Source organism: Procambarus clarkii, chromosome 44 (assembly GCF_040958095.1).
Source record: "Procambarus clarkii isolate CNS0578487 chromosome 44, FALCON_Pclarkii_2.0, whole genome shotgun sequence".
NCBI classification, from domain to species: domain Eukaryota; kingdom Metazoa; phylum Arthropoda; class Malacostraca; order Decapoda; family Cambaridae; genus Procambarus; species Procambarus clarkii.
The window spans coordinates 8,379,684-8,399,092 of NC_091193.1; the positions used below are offsets into that span (position 1 = coordinate 8,379,684).

At 37.6% G+C, this 19,409-nt stretch overlaps 1 protein-coding gene across 8 annotated transcripts in view; it reads right to left on the reverse strand.

The window, feature by feature from the left end:
* Irbp18 (Inverted repeat binding protein 18 kDa) overlaps positions 1 to 19,409 on the reverse strand; it is a 55,585-nt gene that overhangs the window by 19,280 nt on the left and 16,896 nt on the right. For 7 of the 8 annotated variants that reach the window (XM_045725616.2, XM_045725620.2, XM_045725617.2 and 4 more), the window contains one exon: positions 4,108 to 4,331. The exons of the other annotated variant lie outside the window; for it this stretch is intronic. The gene's annotated coding sequence lies outside the window, so the exon portion shown is untranslated. The remainder of the gene's footprint in view (positions 1 to 4,107; positions 4,332 to 19,409) is intronic. 8 annotated transcript variants of the gene reach the window in all.

Below are 19,409 nucleotides of genomic sequence, written 5' to 3' on the forward strand. Positions count from 1 at the left end.
TTTTGCCATCCATGTATTTAAAAGCAATTCTGAAGTTAGAAAGCTTAGCATAGGCTGAACAAATCCACAAGGGCCGTGACGAGGATTCGAAACTACGTCCGAGAGCATCCAAGACGGTGCCTTAATCGACTGAGCTACGACATGGTATAAAAATTTCAACCGGGAAATCATCTTGATTTACCAATGGATTGTGGATTTGCACATTCCACAATCCCCCTTGTGGATTAGTTCATTGATGCATCACGCTATTGTGATTTCTGTGTGTAACTTAGCATAGGCTCCTCGCACAACGTTCTTTATGTGATCCTCAGGTGATAGTTTTCTATCTAGAACCACCCATAGATCTCTTTCTTTATCAGAATTCTTTAAAGATTTCTCACATAATTTATAAATTGTGTGGGGTCTATGTTCTCCTATTCCATATTCCATAACATGGCATTTATTCACATTAAATTCCATTTGCCAAGTGGTGCTCCATATGCATATTCTGTCCATGTCTTCTTGAAGGGTATGACAATCATCTAAGTTACTTATCTTCCCTATTACCTATCAGCAAACATGTTCATATAATTCTGTATTCCATCTGGTAGATCGTTTATGTAGACAATGAACATTACCGGTGCAAGAACTGAACCCTGTGGTACTCTGCTCCCTTCCACTACTGATTTTGTTGCCTTGTTTTTATGTACCATTTCTCAAGCTTTCCAGTCCCTGACACTTTGTAGAAAAAAAGAATTTCTGTCTTCTTCATTTCTATCCCCATTCAGACATTTTGCTTCAATGAGGTTCATTTTCAGCTTTTCTCTGAAAAGCTGAAAAAGCTTTTCTCTTTCTTTTCTCCTCCTTTGAGAGGTCTTGTCTTATTGACCAAAGTTTGCCATCCTCATCACATTGCAATTGTGTGCCATTAAATCATTAGTTTATGCACAGGACAGTTAATTTTAGGCATGCATTTGATGTCTTGCTGCTGTCTCTCTCAACATAAGGACAAATGAAGAATCAATGCCAGTAAAGCAGGTGATCATGAGGCAGACAAATCAGAATATAACTGATGATCACAGTTATGTGATCATCAGTTATATAACAATCACAGACATTGCCAAAACATTGTCAAAATATATTTTTTGTACGTTGTCAACTCTCAGGTTTTCCGACCCATCAGCATTTTCCTGACCTTAAACATTCTGCGCATCTCAGGATCTCACTCAGTAACACTGAAAATGTTTATACTTGATTTTTTCCTCAGGTTATTTTGTATTATTACTATAAATTTAGTGTCAAAATGTTCATAAATGAATCTATGATAACAAGCCCTCTTCAGACAACACACACAGTGCCTCTGTTTAAGTTCCTAAACATGCTAAACATACACTCACTCCACACATTCTCTTGTGCTAGTTACATGTACAAAACCTTGTTCCCAAATGCTATTCTTCATTTGAAACTTTTTCTTGATAGGTGTAATAGAACCCACGAAGCACCACATAAGAAGTACTCTCACAAACCCATTGTACTGTCTTGTAAATAAATAAATACATAAATAAAATAATATATATAAATAAATAAAAAGGATACATTTTGCTATAAAGTACATAACAAATCTGTGGAGTTCTAGAACAAAGTCTTATGGTCAGATGAGACATAAGCATAACCCTGTACTAGTGATGGAAAGAAGCAAATTGTGAAACATGATAGAAGTAGTATTATGGCTTGGGCATGTATGGCTGCCACTGGAGCTGACACACTTGTCTTTATTGATAATGTGATTGCTGATGGCAGCTGCAAGATAACTTCTGAGGTTCACCAAATCCAACTAAATGCACAAATCTTATTGGATGGTACTTTACCATGCAATAGGGCAATGACTCAAACAATCAAACAAGAAGGCAATGACTAAAGCAACCAAGGAGCTTTTAGGGCCAAAAAGTGGAATGCTCTTGACCAATCACCAGGTCAATTACTCACTCTGAATCCAACTAAGCATGCATTTCACTATCGATAAGATTGAAGGAAAAAAACCAGCATTGAATGTAATGAAACACCTCTTTCTGGTATTCACTTCACACTTTTATATTGCATCAAAATACACTTTTGAAGGGGGGGTTTAGGTAATTACCCAAAGCTACTCAAAGCTACCCAACACTTCCTAGCATTACGTAAGTAATGAATAACTATAATATATTTACTCACTATAATGTTGGTGCTTAATGTACATTATGAAAAACATTTTTTATTCTGAAATATAATTTTATAATGAAATTGAGTCCATCTAATTACCCAAAGCCACAACAATGTTGCTTGGAGCGTCGACTTCCTGTGGTGTCACCTGCCACTTAGATTTTTTTTATTTTTGAGATATATACAAGAGTTGTTCCATTCTTATACAGCTACTAGTACGTGTAGCGTTCCGGGCAAGTCCCTGGAATATGACCCCCCACGAAGAATCGTTTTTACAACCAAGTACCCATTTTACTGTTGAGTTAAACAGAGGCTACAGTTAAGAATTTGCGCCCAGTAAATCCTCCCCGGCCAGGATACGAACCCATGACAAAGCGCTCGCGGAACGCCAGGCGAGTGTCTTACCACTACACCACGGAGACTGTTTCGTTTCTTAGACTAGATTCGTCTAATTTCGTTATAAAATGATATTATTTCTGAGAAAAAATAAGTTTTTTCATGTTCTACATTCAGCACCATCATTATAGTGAGTAAATATATCATATTTCTTCATTACTTACATAATGCTAGGAAGCTTTGAATATATTTGGGTAGCTTTGTGTAATTAAACGAACTGCTTTTGAAGTGTATTCACACTTCATCTCAGTGGCTCCCTGAAGGAATCTTTGATGACTTCGCTCTACTGATTCACATCAGCCATAGGAGTCCTGTAAGGCCTACCAGGGACCAAAGCCAATACCTGGCCCCTACCCTTCACAGAGGAACAGGAAGTAGGAGACTTGTGATCACCATCACCCAAAAACATCCGGAGAGTAAATGAAGCAATACAATCAACTGCAAAGTTCATAGAAAATGAAGTACTGTACTGAAACAGCCAAATAAATTTTTAAACGATTCACTCAGAAATGTGGTCAAGCCCCTCCCTTCTAGTTATTACTGGGATTGTCATACAGCATGCTGCTGATGCATTTATTACTGTATTTATCCTGAAGACTGTGTCCAGTGTCAGCTCTTTCTGTAAGCATCCCTAATGCCTGGGTGTTCTGCTCGAATGTTCCTTCAGGCCCTGGTAATTCACCTGTGATTTTTTGGTGTGCTTTCTGGGTTATATCTCAGGTTCTCGCACCTCTCCCCTCTCGGTTTAGGGTGGTGGGTCAGGGGGGCCCTCCCCTTGGCTTCATGCCATCGTCATGATGTGCTTGGTAGAGTTTTCTTCGCCTCTTTGGTGGGATGCTCAGTTGTTCCTGGTCCCTATTATTGTTTCAGCGGGCCTGCGGTATGTTCTCGCACTCTCGAAGCTGCCTATCTTGCGGTGGCTCCGGTGTTCAAGGTCCCCATGGCCCGGTCCCCAACAAGGCATCTGCAGCCACATACAGTACAGTACTGGCATGTTTCTATTTCCCTGAGGTTCTGGGACTGGATGTTTTTTCAGGGAAGGTGATCATAACACTCCCCTACTTCCTGTACCTCTGTGAGGAGTGAGGGGGGGGGGGAAATTCTGGCTCTGGTACTTGGTAAGCCATACAGGACTTACAACTGATGTGACTCAGTAGGGGACAGCCATCTCAGTGAGATATCTCATACAAAGAATTCACAAGAAAGTCATTAATATGACTACTTTATGAATGAATAAATTAATGTGTTCAATTAGTTTTTGTCCCTTAAAATGGGGGAACTATATATAAAAAATCATGTAATTCCTACACAGTTCACCTGATACTAATGTAAAACCATTAAATTAAAGTCGGAAGGCTGTGCTTAAACCTCGTAAGAATTGTTAAATTAAAAAATCTAATGTGTAGGAGTAGAGCCAAAACAATAAACACTGTATCACTATCCAAATACTTATAGGCAACATTGTATCTGCACATGTACTAACATTATCACATACAGTACTTCAAAATTACATTTTGTAGTAATTTTACTGACCTGCAGCCTCAGTGATGGATGGTGGTGGATTAATACAATACGTTTCTACTGTCGAATTAAAAAGAAAGATTGTAAATTATTAGATCTTGCTTTAGTAGTTTGTAGTCTTCTCGTTACTTGATGTTTACTGCTGTTGTGGCACTTATACTGAGGGCAAGTGAGCTCATCACCAGGGGCTGTCCCCTCCCCCCCCCCAAAACACAAACCTCTCTTGCTTAAAAAACCTGAAAAGAAAAAAATATTTTAAAATACTGTATGGCTTTTAGTATTGAGTAATGTATATGAAAAGTGCCTAAGATGTTCCCTATGGCAGGATCCTTTTTGGTTCCATTGATCAGGCAACCTGTCCTCTTAAAAAGAACGTCACTTTTGGCCGATTGCCCGTATGGCCGAATATGGACGTAATTTGAAAATGAAAAAAAAAATGAAATTAAATTTGGGATTTTTTTTTTTCAACAACAGTAAGTTAAGGGTCCTCTGATAGGTTAGGTGGGCAGGAAATTCTCATAAAGTTTCAAAACGTTATGAAAAACGAGGCAGAGTGACAAATCTGCATACATGCATCAGGGATCTTTTAAAATATCCTTGTTGAGTCATACTTATGCTAGGGGGAAGGGGGGGGGGGGAAAGCCCTGAAGAAATTCAATGTCCAGTCTGGAATGACCTCCAGAAGTTTCCTTCATAAACACTCAAAGACTTTCCAAGCACTACTTTACATTACAGGGCTGCCAAACAGTACTCTTGCTAATTCCCAATTAGCCCACCAGGCCATACCACAGACACCAAAACAGGGTTCCCTGACAGGGTTCCCTGCCTTCCTACATATTTTCTGCCAAAATGAAAACTTCATGCACAAGGTGAATGAGAATGAGAGCTTCCAAGTGTCTTGTTTCAACAAGGAATTTTAAATACAGAATACTGTACTACAGTACCTGTACATTTAAATTTTAGACTTACCTCCGAGCTATCCTACTTAGTTGCTAACAAAGGCCAAATTTGGAACACAAATCATACGGAAGAAAACTAGGAATAAAAATAGATACAATTCAACTCGGCTGCAAAGTCATCCCAGCAGATGTCTCTTGGGCAGGAAGCACGGAGGCAGGATGAAGAAAACTACGGAAATAGGACGCACTTTTGGACACAAACGGGACACGGGTGCGAAAGTAGTGTATAGTGTCATCATGACCAAGAGTGGTCAATGGTGAATAGTTTCAACGTTACCAAGTCACAGTAGTGTGCATTATCAACATGACCAAGAGTAAAAGTAGTGTATGTGTCAATATAACCAAGAGTAAAAGTACAGTAGTGTATGTGTCAATATAACCAAGAGTAAAAGTAGTGTATGTGTCAATATAACCAAGAGTAAAAGTACAGTAGTGTATGTGTCAATATAACCAAGAGTAAAAGTAGTGTATGTGTCAACATAACCAAGAGTAAAAGTAGTGTATGTGTCAATATAACCAAGAGTAAAAGTAGTGTATGTGTCAATATAACCAAGAGTAAAAGTATAGTAGTGTATGTGTCAATATAACCAAGAGTAAAAGTAGTGTATGTGTCAACATGACAAATGTCACAATAGTGCAAACTGTCAATATGACCAAGTCACAGTATTTTGTAGTGTTAACATGACCAAAGGTGATAATAGTGTATAGTGTCAACATGACCAAGTTACAGTAGTGTATGGTGACAACATGACCAAGAGTGATAATACTGTAGTGTCAACATGACCAAGAGTCACAGTAGTGTATTCTATTACAGGTGCATGTGCTCCTATATATGTAAAAAAAGGTTTACAAGTATAGCTATTAAAGTCACTTACCTAATTTACCAGTAAGTGACAGGAAGCCAGAGGCTTGTCAAAGGTCCCCCCCCCTACCACCATTTGTCTTTATGATCTTTTCCAGCAGTACTTTAAAAGTTAACAGTTGTTTGGTATTTACGGCTTTGGCGAGTAGGCAGTTCCATGGGTTAAACGGCCATCAGTTAGTTTTTTAAACTTTGTTCAATGTCAACAAATCTTTGGTTGCAATTGTTCCGAGTTTCAGTATTGCAGCCTAAATAGAAAGGGAGAAGTTTTTTTTCAACGACTGTTACACATTTTCAACCTCTAATAACAACCAAAAGTTTCAATGAAATCATTTCTATGACACTCTATCACATTAGCATATAATAAAGGAAGTGATTCAGCGATTTTCCAAAATATGTTTAGTTTTACTAATACAAATGGTCAAAGTTCCCCAAAAATTATGCAAATATATCATGTTTCGTTACTATTATAAAATCAATAAATGAACTTAGGAGAAAAAAGCTCGAATCTGATTATAGAAACATGAGACTCTACATATAAGGTGTAAGTTTCATGTAAATTGAATAAAAAATGAAAGAGTTATAAGAATGTTTATGTTACTTGAAAATAAATAAGTAAAAAATAAAGTCTAAGGCATTGCCATCTGTGGCTAAGGTTGACATCAACCAATTTCCTCCAAAATTGGCACCCTTACAGATAGGCTTACGTGCAGTCAGGTATATAAGTTTCATGCAAATCATCCGATAAACAAATAAGAAAAAAAAACGGAAAAAAAAAGAAAAATCTAATTATTTTTCAACTATTTTTTTTGGATAAAACTAATTATTAAATATTTTTATTATATGCTATTGTGATAGCTGGGAGTCATAGACATGATTTCAGTTGACACTTGTGTTTGATGTTAATTTTTGACCATTTTTGAAAATTGATGACACATAATTCAATATTTTTTCTCCCTTCCTATTTATGCTACAATGCTGAGACTCGGACCAGATGAATCCCTTTTCATATACAACTAGTCAAAAAAGTTTGATTGAAATCAAACTAGTTTTCATTTATTGCATATCTTTGGCATATTTGGAACTGATGCCCCTTAATAACCCTGTGGGTGAAAAAGCATCTCCTGTTCTCAGTACTGTACTACATTGTGGCTTGTTGAGCTTGTAGCGAGTAAATCTATACTCGCTCCATTATCTCATCATCTTAATGGCATAACTAATTACACAAGCTATAATCCTATCCCTATTTACAGGTAACGGTTTTTCCACCCTCCTATCTTAGTGTGAGGTGTAGTAACCGTATATAAGCCAGCGATTTGAGAATAGCAAACCAGTACAATCTCCAGTCAAGAATGTAGTACTCGGCGTGGGCAGTTCTAATCGACCCAAGACGCTACAGCTTCGACACAGAGCAGACAGCAGACTACGACTGCATCCAGCTACAACGCTCTCACTCCCCGAGTTCAGACACTCGCAATTCTCAATCGAGCCGCCACGCTCTCCCGCATAGAGCTCCACGACTCCGGCCTCACTCAGCTCTCTGCTCTGCTCCAGGCTTCATCTCAACGTCTACGACACTGCTGTATCCAGGACTACTAAATAAATATGAAACTCACTAAACACTGCGTATCTAATCAACCCAACAACGTAACATAATCGTACGTTACAAGCTTCAAACCATTGCTCCTTGTTTGTGATACATTTAACCTTTTTGAAGAAATTTTCCAGATCAACATCCTCCAAATTGTTCAGTATTTTAAAAGTTTCAATGAGATCTGCCCTCTCATGCCTGGCATACAGTGTTGTTAGCCCCTGTGGCCCTCAACCATTCCTGATACGTTTTTTGACTTAAATCTGGAATGATTTTTGTTGCCCGGTGTTGCATCTTTTCCAGAGCAGCTGTGTCTTTCTGAAGATCAAGTCTCCATGCCTGAATGCTATAATCCAGGTGAGATTGGACCAGAGACTTAAACAACTGAAAGACTACTTTCTTTTCCTAGAAGGTAAAGGTACGCTTGATCAGTTCCAGGGTTTGGTTTGCTTTTTTTTTACTGTCGCTCCCACCTGTTGTGCAACTTTTAGTGAATGATGGATTCTGACTCCAAGGTTCTTTTCTTTATTTATCTGTTGTAAGGTAGTGCTGTCAATTTGGTAGTTGTGACATGGATTATTGTGCCCCACATGCAGGTCTTGCATTTATTGACATTAAAAAGCATTTGCCAGACATCTAACCATTTGTGGAGTTCATGTAGATCTCTTTGCAGGGGTCTCAATATCACCACTTCCCACTTTTCTCTAGATATTTGTGTCATCTGCAAATTTGATGATGTGGTTTGTAATATTCTCATCTATGTCATTGATTTACATGACAAAAAGAGTTGGCTCAAAAATGGAACAAAGGGAATGCTATGGGAACAAAGGGGTATTGACCTTCCAGTCGACTGTACTTGATTGATTTTGTTGTTTCCCTGTGGTTGGAAACCACAGGGGAAACAACAAGGGGTATATTGTGATGCCATCTGGGAAAAGTGCAGGGTCATCCGGGTTTTGGTTCCCTAGGATGCGAGGTTCTCTCTCCGCTGGGCACTCAACACCAGCAATGAAAAGCCAATTAACACATAATTACATTCTACCCACTTCAAGACTCCGAACCAACACAGAAGCAAGAAGACAAAACATGCAATGTACCCATTGATTCGTGTTTTGTCACCTCACCCCAAAACAAAAAATTAACAGAGTATGTAAAATTGTCTTTTCCCCATTGATTTGTGTCCTGTCACTTTGCCCAGAAACATTTGTGTCCTATCACCTCACCCAAAAAAAACATGAAAAAAAAAGAGTATTTTAAATTGTCTATGAAAATGTAAGAAGTGTCTTGCATAATGCTTCTAGGCATCAGACCATAAATAAAGTGTGAAAATGAACTTTGGAGAGTTAATTTTTCAATAATTCTTGACAGTGAAGAAAAACATAAGAAATATTGAGAAGATTCATGTTAGAATCATTAATCTTACCTTTTCAGCCATATTCAACAACATATGTTACAAGAAAGACTGCTACTAAAATACTGTATACTAATATATATAATATACTGTATACATAATGTATATAATATACTGTAATAATATATATATAAGTATTTAATATATTATATATTACTGTACTACACTAATATATATATATATATATAATATATATATATATATATATATATATATATATATATATATATATATATATATATATATATAATATATATATATATATATATATATATATATATATATATATATATATATATATATATATGTCGTACCTAGTAGCCAGAACGCACTTCTATGCCTACTATGCAAGGCCCGATTTGCCTAATAAGCCAAGTTTTCATGAATTAATTGTTTTTCCACTACCTAAACTACCTAACCTAACCTAACCTAACTTTTTCGGCTCGCTAACCTAACTTAACCTATAAAGATAGGTTAGGTTAGGTTAGGTAGGGTTGGTTAAGTTCGGTCATATATCTACGTTAATTTTAACTCCAATAACAAAAAATTGACCTCATACATAATGAAATGGGTAGCTTTATCATTTCAAAAGAAAAATATTACAGAAAATAGATTAATTCAGGAAAACTTGGCTTATTAGGCAAATCGGGCCTTGAATAGTAGGCCGAGAAGTGTGTTCTGGCTACTAGGTACGACATATATATATATATATATATATATGTCGTACCTAATAGCCAGAACGCACTTCTCAGCCTACTATTCAAGGCCCGATTTGCCTAATAAGCCAAGTTTTCATGAATTAATGTTTTTTCGTCTACCTAACCTACCTAACCTAACCTAACCTAGCTTTTTTTGGCTACCTAACCTAACCTTACCTATAAATATAGGTTAGGTTAGGTTAGGTAGGGTTGGTTAGGTTCGGTCATATATCTACGTTAATTTTAACTCCAATAAAAAAAATTGACCTCATACATAGTGAAAAGGGTAGCTTTATCATTTCATAAGAAAAAAATTGTAGTAAATATATTAATTCAGGAAAACTTGGCTTATTAGGCAAATCGGGCCTTGAATAGTAGGCTGAGAAGTGAGTTCTGGCTACTAGGTACGACATATATATATATATATATATATATATATATATATATATATATATATATATATATATATATGTCGTACCTAGTAGCCAGAATGCAATTCTCAGCCTACTATGCAAGGCCCGATTTGCCTAATAAGCCAAGTTTTCATGAAATAATGTTTTTTCGACTACCTAACCTACCTAACCTTTTTCGGCTACCTAACCTAACCTAACCTATAAAGATAGGTTAGGTTAGGTTAGGTAGGGTTGGTTAGGTTCGGTCATATATCTACGTTAATTTTAACTCCAATAAAAAAAAATTGACCTCATACATAATGAAATGGGTAACTTTATCATTTCATAAGAAAAAAATTAGAGAAAATATATTATTTAAGGAAAACTTGGCTTATTAGGCAAATCGGGCCTTGCATAGTAGGCTGAGAAGTGCGTTCTGGCTATTAGGTACGACATATATATATATATATATATATATATATATATATGTCGTACCTAGTAGCCAGAACACACTTTTCAGCCTACTATGCAAGGCCCGATTTGCCTAATAAGCCAGTTTTTCCTGAATTAATATATTTTCTCAAATTTTTTTCGTATGAAATGATAAAGCTACCCATTTCATTATGTATGAGGTCAATTTTTTTGTATTGGAGTTAAAATTAACGTAGATATATGACCGAACCTAACCAACCCTACCTAACCTAACCTAACCTATCTTTATAGGTTAGGGTAGGTTAGGTAGCCGAAAAAGTTAGGTTAGGTCAGGTTAGGTAGGTTAGGTAGTCGAAAAACAATTAATTCATGAAAACTTGGCTTATTAGGCAAATCGGGCCATGCATAGTAGGCAGAAAAGTGCGTTCTGGCTACTAGGTACGACATATATATATATATATATATATATATATATATATATATATATATATATATATATATATATATATATGTATGTCGTACCTAGTAGCCAGAACGCACTTCTCAGCCTACTATGCAAGGCCAATTTGCCTAATAAGCCAAGTTTTCATGAATTAATTGTTTTTCGACTACCTAACCTACCTAATCTAACCTAACTTTTTCGGCTACCTAACCTAACCTAACCTATAAAGATAGGTTAGGTTAGGTTAGGTAGGGTTGGTTAGGTTCGGTCATATATCTACGTTAATTTCAACTCCAATAAAAAAAATTGACCTCATACATAATGAAATGGGTAGCTTTATCATTTCATAAGAAAAAAATTAGAGAAAATATATTAATTCAGTAAAACTTGGCTTATTAGGCAAATCGGGCCTTGCATAGTAGGCTGAGAAGTGCGTTCTGGCTACTAGGTACGACATATATATATATATATACTGTACATATCCATTATGACACTAGCTCTCCACATATGTCAGTTGCTTAATGTGATCGATCTTGTGATCGATCTCGAACTCATTGATGATGTCATGACTTATATTGAATTTTGTAACTAGCTCATCAAGATTGTAACTTGCTTAGCTAAATGAATTGGGTTCAGTCCCTGACCCCATTATGTGCCTCTGTAACCCTTTCCACTACCGCCCACAAGATGGGTATGGGGTGCATAATAAATGAACTAAACTAAAAGTACTGTAAATATATATAAACAAAGATAAACAGACGCCAATTTAATAAATAAGCAATAAAGTAATATTTTTTACACCAAATGGTATGTTTATTGTCGTTTAGTGAATATACTTTATACTGTGAATATTTTTACTGTAACAGTATGATCGTAGTTTAATAGGGTAGTGGCTGTGTGGCCAATGTTGTGACAAGTAAATAAGTAAATATGAAAAGACGGCGCCAAATGTTGTCACAAATTTCAGCAAGCGACGACACATGGCGAGTGGGTTCGGGAGGGTTGGCACGTGTGTGTTCTCCATGACCTAAACCGTCAAGGCGTGGAATTCTATGCTGATCGCTTTAATGCATACATTCTTCTGTATTAACTGCTAAATGTAACTTTTAATATACATCTAGTCTATCTAAAAAAAATTGGTGTTATTTTTCGGTTACAAAGTAATTGAACTAAAATATAAAGCTCGAAAATGTAAAAGAAAACATCCCATAAAATGATTACAACTTGCCAAAAATTTTTATAAACAAAGAATAATTTGTAAGTTGTACCTTCAATTGTTGCATTTCATTCATGTATTATACAATTATCATGAATTATAATGTTATTTGGAAAGGTGGCAATTATGAAATAAAGGTGGGTTGAGATGATCATGTTGTTAAGTGTTGCAGCTTGGGCGAGAAGTGCGAGGACCCAGCGGCCAGTCATGGCTGGGGTGGTGGAGTAGGGACGTTGCCGGCTTCATACATGGATGGATAGGTGGAGATATAGTATATTTTATATTATATTTATACCGGCAAAAGACATGAACTTGCATTTATAGGCTTTATTATGCGCGTTTTTTGTTCGAGAAAAGGAAGAATACCTCGGTAATCTTTACAAGTTGTGATTTAAATATAACATAGTGGAGTGGGTTGGCAATGAAGTGTGCAGAACAAACATATAAATTGTAACACTAGTTCTCCACATATGTCAGTTGCTTAATTTAGAAACTGTACTTGTGGTCGGTTTTCGAGTCCATTCTTGATGTGAAGATGTGCACTGAATTTTATAACTAGCTCATCAAGATTGTAACTTGCTTAGCTAAATGAATTGTGGGGTTCAGTCCCTGAGCCCATTATGTGCCTCTGTAACCCTTTCCACTACCGCCCACAAGATGGGTATGGGGTGCATAATAAATGAACTAAACTAAAGTAACAATTAGAGCCCAGCAACAGTGAGAGTCGGCGCGTTCCTACGCTCACTGGCTATGTCACTACCAGGAAATAACCTACTTACAAATGTAAATGCATTAGATTTTACTTTTATGTTCTTTAAAATATTTAAAATAATTAAATACATTTTATTAAACGTTTTGTCGTTTAATAAAACGACAAAAACTGTAGTCATGATCAGGTAAGAACTAGTTAGTTTAACTTAAGAAACTGTAAGCATTCCATATAAATATTGTTTTGAGATATGTGAAGATTACAATATTATTGGTATATACAGAATATAGAAATTCAGAAATGTTGTTGTTGTTAAAGATTCGCTACCTGGAACAAAAAGTTCCAAGTAGCACGGGCTATGGTGAGCCCGTAGTTCTCTAATTCAGAAATGAATTTTACAATTTGAGAATAATGGGTATACGAGTCTATGACAGTTACTACACGAGGTTAAGCATTGTTGGGTCTAGTTAGTACCTGGATGGGATGACGGTGCTGAGTTCCTCAATTCAATTTCTTTCTTTATTATGCACCCCATACCCATCCCATGGGCGGTGGTGTAAAGGATTACAGCGGCACATAATCGGTTCAGGAACTGAACCCTCTAGTTCGTTTAGCTAAGCAATTAACAATGTTTGACGCTAGTTACAAAATTATCAATGTCATATACACATGTACACACCCTCATACATACATGTACATATATATATACGTATACATATATACATACACATACATATCTAATCACACAAATACACACATCAATAATCTTTGTGTCACAAGTGATCAACAAGAGGCTCACAACAGTCACTATACAAGGCACTTTACATCTATGATGAGTCACACAGTTACTAGTCTTACTGCACACCCACCCAACTGGGCGGCAGCTTTACAGTCATGTGCTGCACACCCACCCAACTGGGCGGCAGCTTTACAGTCATGTGCTCCACACCCACCCAACTGGGCGGCAGCTTTACAGTCATGTGCTGCACACTCACCCAACTGGGCGGCAGCTTTACAGTCATGTGCTCCACACCCACCCAACTGGGCGGCAGCTTTACAGTCATGTGCATGCATTACCTACAGTAAGCAAATTATGGATACTTCGCTAAGATTTCGGGCAGCACATCATTATGAATGAAGTACTTACACATTTCTTGGACACTATTGATGGTGTTATCTCTAAATTCCGCAATTTTTTCACATTCCATTATATAATGACGCAAAGTATGCGAATAGTTCTACTGACAGAGTTTACATTTAGTCAAATCTACATCAGCAGATGTTACAAACTCCCAGAGGTACTTGTAGCCGAGCCTAAGCCTAGCAGTGGTAACATCTAGAAGTCTGCTAACATTAGTGGATGACCCATAGACGTGCGGTTCTTCATGCAAAATAGAATGATGATAGATGGAGTAACTGGTGTGAATTTCACTTTGCCTCAAGTCTCCGAAATTTAGTTGATGTTCCTGGGATATTGCTGCCCTCAGGCTGCTCAAAGGCAGTCCAAGTTGGTAATCAATTCCCTCTTTACGAGCAAAAGTCTTGGCTAACCCATCTGTTCTATCATGCATTCGGAGACCAATATGGGAAGGAATCCACAGGAGACAAACTCTGACTCCATCATTGATTATTTCACTATATCTGTGTCTAGCTTCAGAGATAAGCACGTCACAGTTATGCCTTGGGGAGCTGAGGGCTGAGTTCCTTGCGTTTGGCTAAGTTAACCTCGATATATACATGACGTATGTTTCTTGTTCCCGATATGATGATATACTAGTAAGACTAACTGGACAGTAGTTGATGTTATCAAGGTAAACTTGTTCTACAACAAAGTTGTGACGAAAATAAATTCAGTTATACTACTGCCTATTTGTTAATAATGCAATTTGCATTATTTGCAATAATGCAAATTAATATTATTAATTAATTAATTAATTTGTTATTAATGCAAATGTTTGTATGATTATAGACCAGCAATCGTTTATAATGATTGTTTAGTCATGAAACTTATTAATTCAACTCCATGACTAAGCAATCCCCGACGACACACCCGGTATAATTTTGGCACAGTTTATCATCAACCGTTGGTGCATGCTCGGGCCGCGCTGAGCCTAAAATTGTGAAGCAAGCTTGAATGGTCCTTAGCTATAAATCACTTAAGAATTGATACCATACAACCAGTTTTGTGTGGTATAATATAATATATATTTACAGTTTTGTTGCAAGCAGCCACCGCGGTCGGACGTACCCCTCTCCTGTCCCGCTGGCAAGTTGTGTTCCCACGCAGCTGCCGGCAAACTACACAAACTCAACTCTGAAAGCGACGACAGCTCTACCCATCAAGACAGCTGACAACACTCGTCTTAGGATGAAGATGGCCTTCGAGACAGAAGAATAGGCACAGGAAGCAGCGAAGAAAGGATTCAAATGCTTCGGAATCATCTCCTCACCCAACCCGTCCTCGGATCAAGTCCATTCTATCCAGTGGTCGACCCCAAAGACGCATTCATCAATTTTAACTTGCTGTTCATTCAAAACAGAACGTGTCTCAAATATAAATTAATATTATTATATATTTGCATATTGTGCATATTTAAGCACTGGTTAAGTTAGGTGTTTAGGTTCTGTTGCCGATTATTTGTATGTGTAGTACGTGGGTGAAGCAATTACAGTGTTGTAGTTCGAACAAGAATCATCAGCGAAACACGTTCTGGAAGTGTTCGGACGTCATCAGTGTGAGTCGAGGACGGGTTGAGTTATGAGTACTTCTCAAACAAATGCAGCTCATGCTCTAGCAATCACAAGTACAAGGAGTGTACCGCCACCGCCAAGAAATGCGCGAACTGTGGAGAACAGTTCCTCTGCACAAAAAGGAAGGAAGAACTGAAGAAGATTAAAGAGAAGACCACCACGCCGCCGACCACCCAGAGACAAGTCGTCGCGACCTTGGACCTCACCAATTCCCGAGCCTCTCTTCTACAAGTCAGATGCAGACTACGACCGTATGTACTGGACGCCCAAATAAGCCTCAGCAGCAGGACCCACCAAAACCAGAGACGCCGACATCCATCCAGAACATCCACATCCAGATCATTGCCCATGCGGACAGTTGCGAAACATCATAGCATATATTATCATAGCAATATGGGATATTATCATAGCAATATGGAAGTTGTAGTGAAGGACCTGGTGACTCTAGTGGGAGCCCTGAGGACAGAGTTGGACTCTCTGCGGGAGGAGGTGCGTCAGCTTAAAAAACAACGAGAAGTAACGAAGGAGGAGACCAGCAGTAAAGGGACCTCGTCTTGGAGAGTTGCGAAAGACAGGGGCCTTAAGAAGACTTTGATAAAGCCGCCTTCAAACGCCATAGCAACTTCAAATTCATTTGACGTTTTGGAGGACGAGTGCTGTGGAGAGACTGTGGATCGCGCAAAAGGGAAAGCAACGAAGAGAAAGGAAGCGCAGGCCCCTCAGAAAGTAAAGGAAGTACCTAAGCAAACATTAGTTGTGGGAGATTCCCAGATAAGGTATTTGGATAGAACGTTTTGTGCTAGAGATAGGGGGAACAGGTTAAGGGTTTGCTATCCCGGAGCTGGCATTGGTGATATTATAAACAACATGAATGATATTATGGCTGGTAATGGGAACAATCCCATTATTTGCATTAGCGTGGGAGGAAATGATGTTGGTCGAGTCAGGAGTGAGGAACTGATTCAGAGGTATAAAACAGCCATAGAGTTAGTTAGGAGCAAGGGAGGAATCCCGATCATATGTGGCATTCTTCCAAGAAAGGGAGTGGGAAATGAATGGATATCGAGGGCACTTGGTGTCAATTGCCGGCTGGAAAGATATTGCAAATCAAATGCAATATCTTTCATAGACAACTGGGAACACTTCTATGGAAGAAATGAAATGTATGCTCGTGATGGGGTGCATCTATCGAGAGCTGGGGTTGTTGCTGTTGCGAACTCGCTAGAAGAAGTGGTTAGAGGTGTTTGTTTGGGTTTAAACTGTTAGTAGATAGAGGTATGGGAATTGATTTGGAGGAAGGAGGTAATAAAAGTATGTGTTTGTGGGAGAAAGGAATTGGCAAAACGATCAGGGAAAGAGAAGGTCCGCAAAATAACAATTCACTTAGGGTATATTACACTAACAGTAGAAGTCTAAGAAATAAAATTAACGAATTAAATGCTCTTGTCTGCACAGAAAAAATAGATATTATTGCACTTACCGAAACGTGGATGAATGTAGAAAATAGAGAACTATTAGCTGAATATCAAATATATGGATTTAAACTATTTCACACAGATAGATATATTAGACGAGGAGGTGGAGTAGCCATATATGTTAGGGACAATTTGAAATGTAGTCTCAAAGAGGGAATCAAAACAGAGCCACACACAGAAACTATTTGGATTGAATTAAACGAAAAAGCTAATAATATTATAATAGGAGTAATATATAGGCCACCAAATTTAGACAGAATGGAAGCAAAGCATCTATGGGATGAAATATCTAGAGCATCTAGATCTAACAGTATTTATGTCATGGGTGACTTTAATTTTAGCGGAATAAACTGGTTGAACAAAACAGGGAATAGTGAAGCAGAAGATTTTCTAGAATTAATTGACGATTGCTTTCTTACGCAACACATTAAGGAACCAACACGGGAAAATAATATTTTAGATTTAGTGTTAACTAACAGGGAAACGCAAATTAATGACATCGAAATAGGGAGTGAGCTAGGGAGCAGTGATCACAAAGAAATCAGATTTAGCATAGAATGGAATAGACCAGTAGGAGAAAATTCTGTTAAAGTGCCAGATTTTCGAAAAGCTGATTTTAATAGCCTAAGAAATTTTTTGGGTCAAATTGATTGGAAAGGCTTGGGTATGGGGTGTGGGCCGGTCTTGGAGCGAGACATGAACCCAGCGATAGGTGACTTAAATGGGGATTTCGATGTGGATTCAATATATAACTTATTTAAGAATATTCTAAACAAAGCACAGGAACGTAGTATACCATACAAATTGAATAGATCGTATACTAATGACCCAAAGTGGATAACAAAGAATTTGAAGAACCTTATAGGTAAAAAGAGAGCTTGGTACAAAAGGATTAAAAATGGGGAGGTCACTTTAGAACAGGAATTCGTACAACTGGATAGAAATGTTAAAAAAGAGATAAGGAAAGCAAAAAGAAACTATGAAGTTCGCATAGCAGGGCAAGCAAAGACAAATCCTAAAGGGTTTTTTCAGTTATATCGTACTAAGACTAGGGAAAGGATAGGTCCATTAAAAACTGAGACAGGTCAAATAACAGATAGTGATGAAGAGATGAGTAGTATTTTTAATAAATATTTTGTATCTGTATTTACTAAAGAGGAACTTAACAATATGCCTTCAGCCGAACAAGTCTATGTGGGTGGGGACGAGGACAGGTTGACGAGTTTAGCAGTTACCAGGGAGGATGTTCTTAAACAAATAGTAAAACTCAAACCAAACAAATCCCCAGGGCCGGATGAAGTGTTTGCTAGGGTGCTTAAAGAATGCAAAGAGGAGCTTTGTGACCCACTGTCAACCATATTTAATAAATCAATAGAGTCAGGCAGAGTGCCAGAGTTTTGGAAAGTTGCTAATGTGATACCAGTTTTTAAGAAAGGAGATAGATCACTTGCGTCTAACTATCGACCAATTAGCCTAACGTCTATTGTGGGAAAGTTACTGGAATCTATAATAGCAAATAAAATTCGTCTTCATCTTGAAAAACATAAATTAATAATTGAGTCGCAACATGGTTTTATAAATGGCCGTTCATGTTTAACAAATTTGTTATCTTTTTATTCTAGCATTGTTGAGGCAGTTGATAGTGGTAAGGATTGCGATGTTGTATACCTTGACTTTAGCAAAGCTTTTGATACAGTGCCACATGAAAGACTGATTAAAAAAATAGAGTCTCATGGTATTGGGGGTGCTATATTAAGCTGGATTAGGGCATGGCTATACCAAAGGAAACAGAGAGTTAGTATAAATGGAATCAAGTCAGAGTGGGAAAATGTTGTAAGTGGAGTGCCTCAAGGCTCTGTCCTGGGACCTCTGTTGTTTATAATATATATAAATGATTTAGATTCAGGTTTGAGTAGCAACATTTGCAAATTTGCCGATGATACGAAAATCGGTAGGGAAATTAATTCGGAGGAGGACTCACTATCACTTCAAGTTGATCTAGATAGGGTTTTGAAATGGTCAAAGGATTGGCAGATGCAGTTTAATGCTGATAAATGTAAAGTTCTGAGGTTAGGTAATGATGATAGAGTTACAAGATACGAGCTAGATGGTGTTGTGATTGCGAAGTCGGATTGCGAAAGGGATCTGGGAGTTATGATTAGTAAGAATTTAAAACAAAAGGATCAATGCATAAATGTTCGTAATAAGGCAAATCGGACACTTGGATTTATTAATCGCAGCGTTAGTAACAAGACACCTGGTGTGGTTCTCAAGCTATATCTTGCTCTAGTTAGGCCCCATTTAGATTATGCAGTTCAGTTTTGGTCGCCATATTATAGAATGGATATAAATTCACTTGAACGTGTCCAGCGTAGG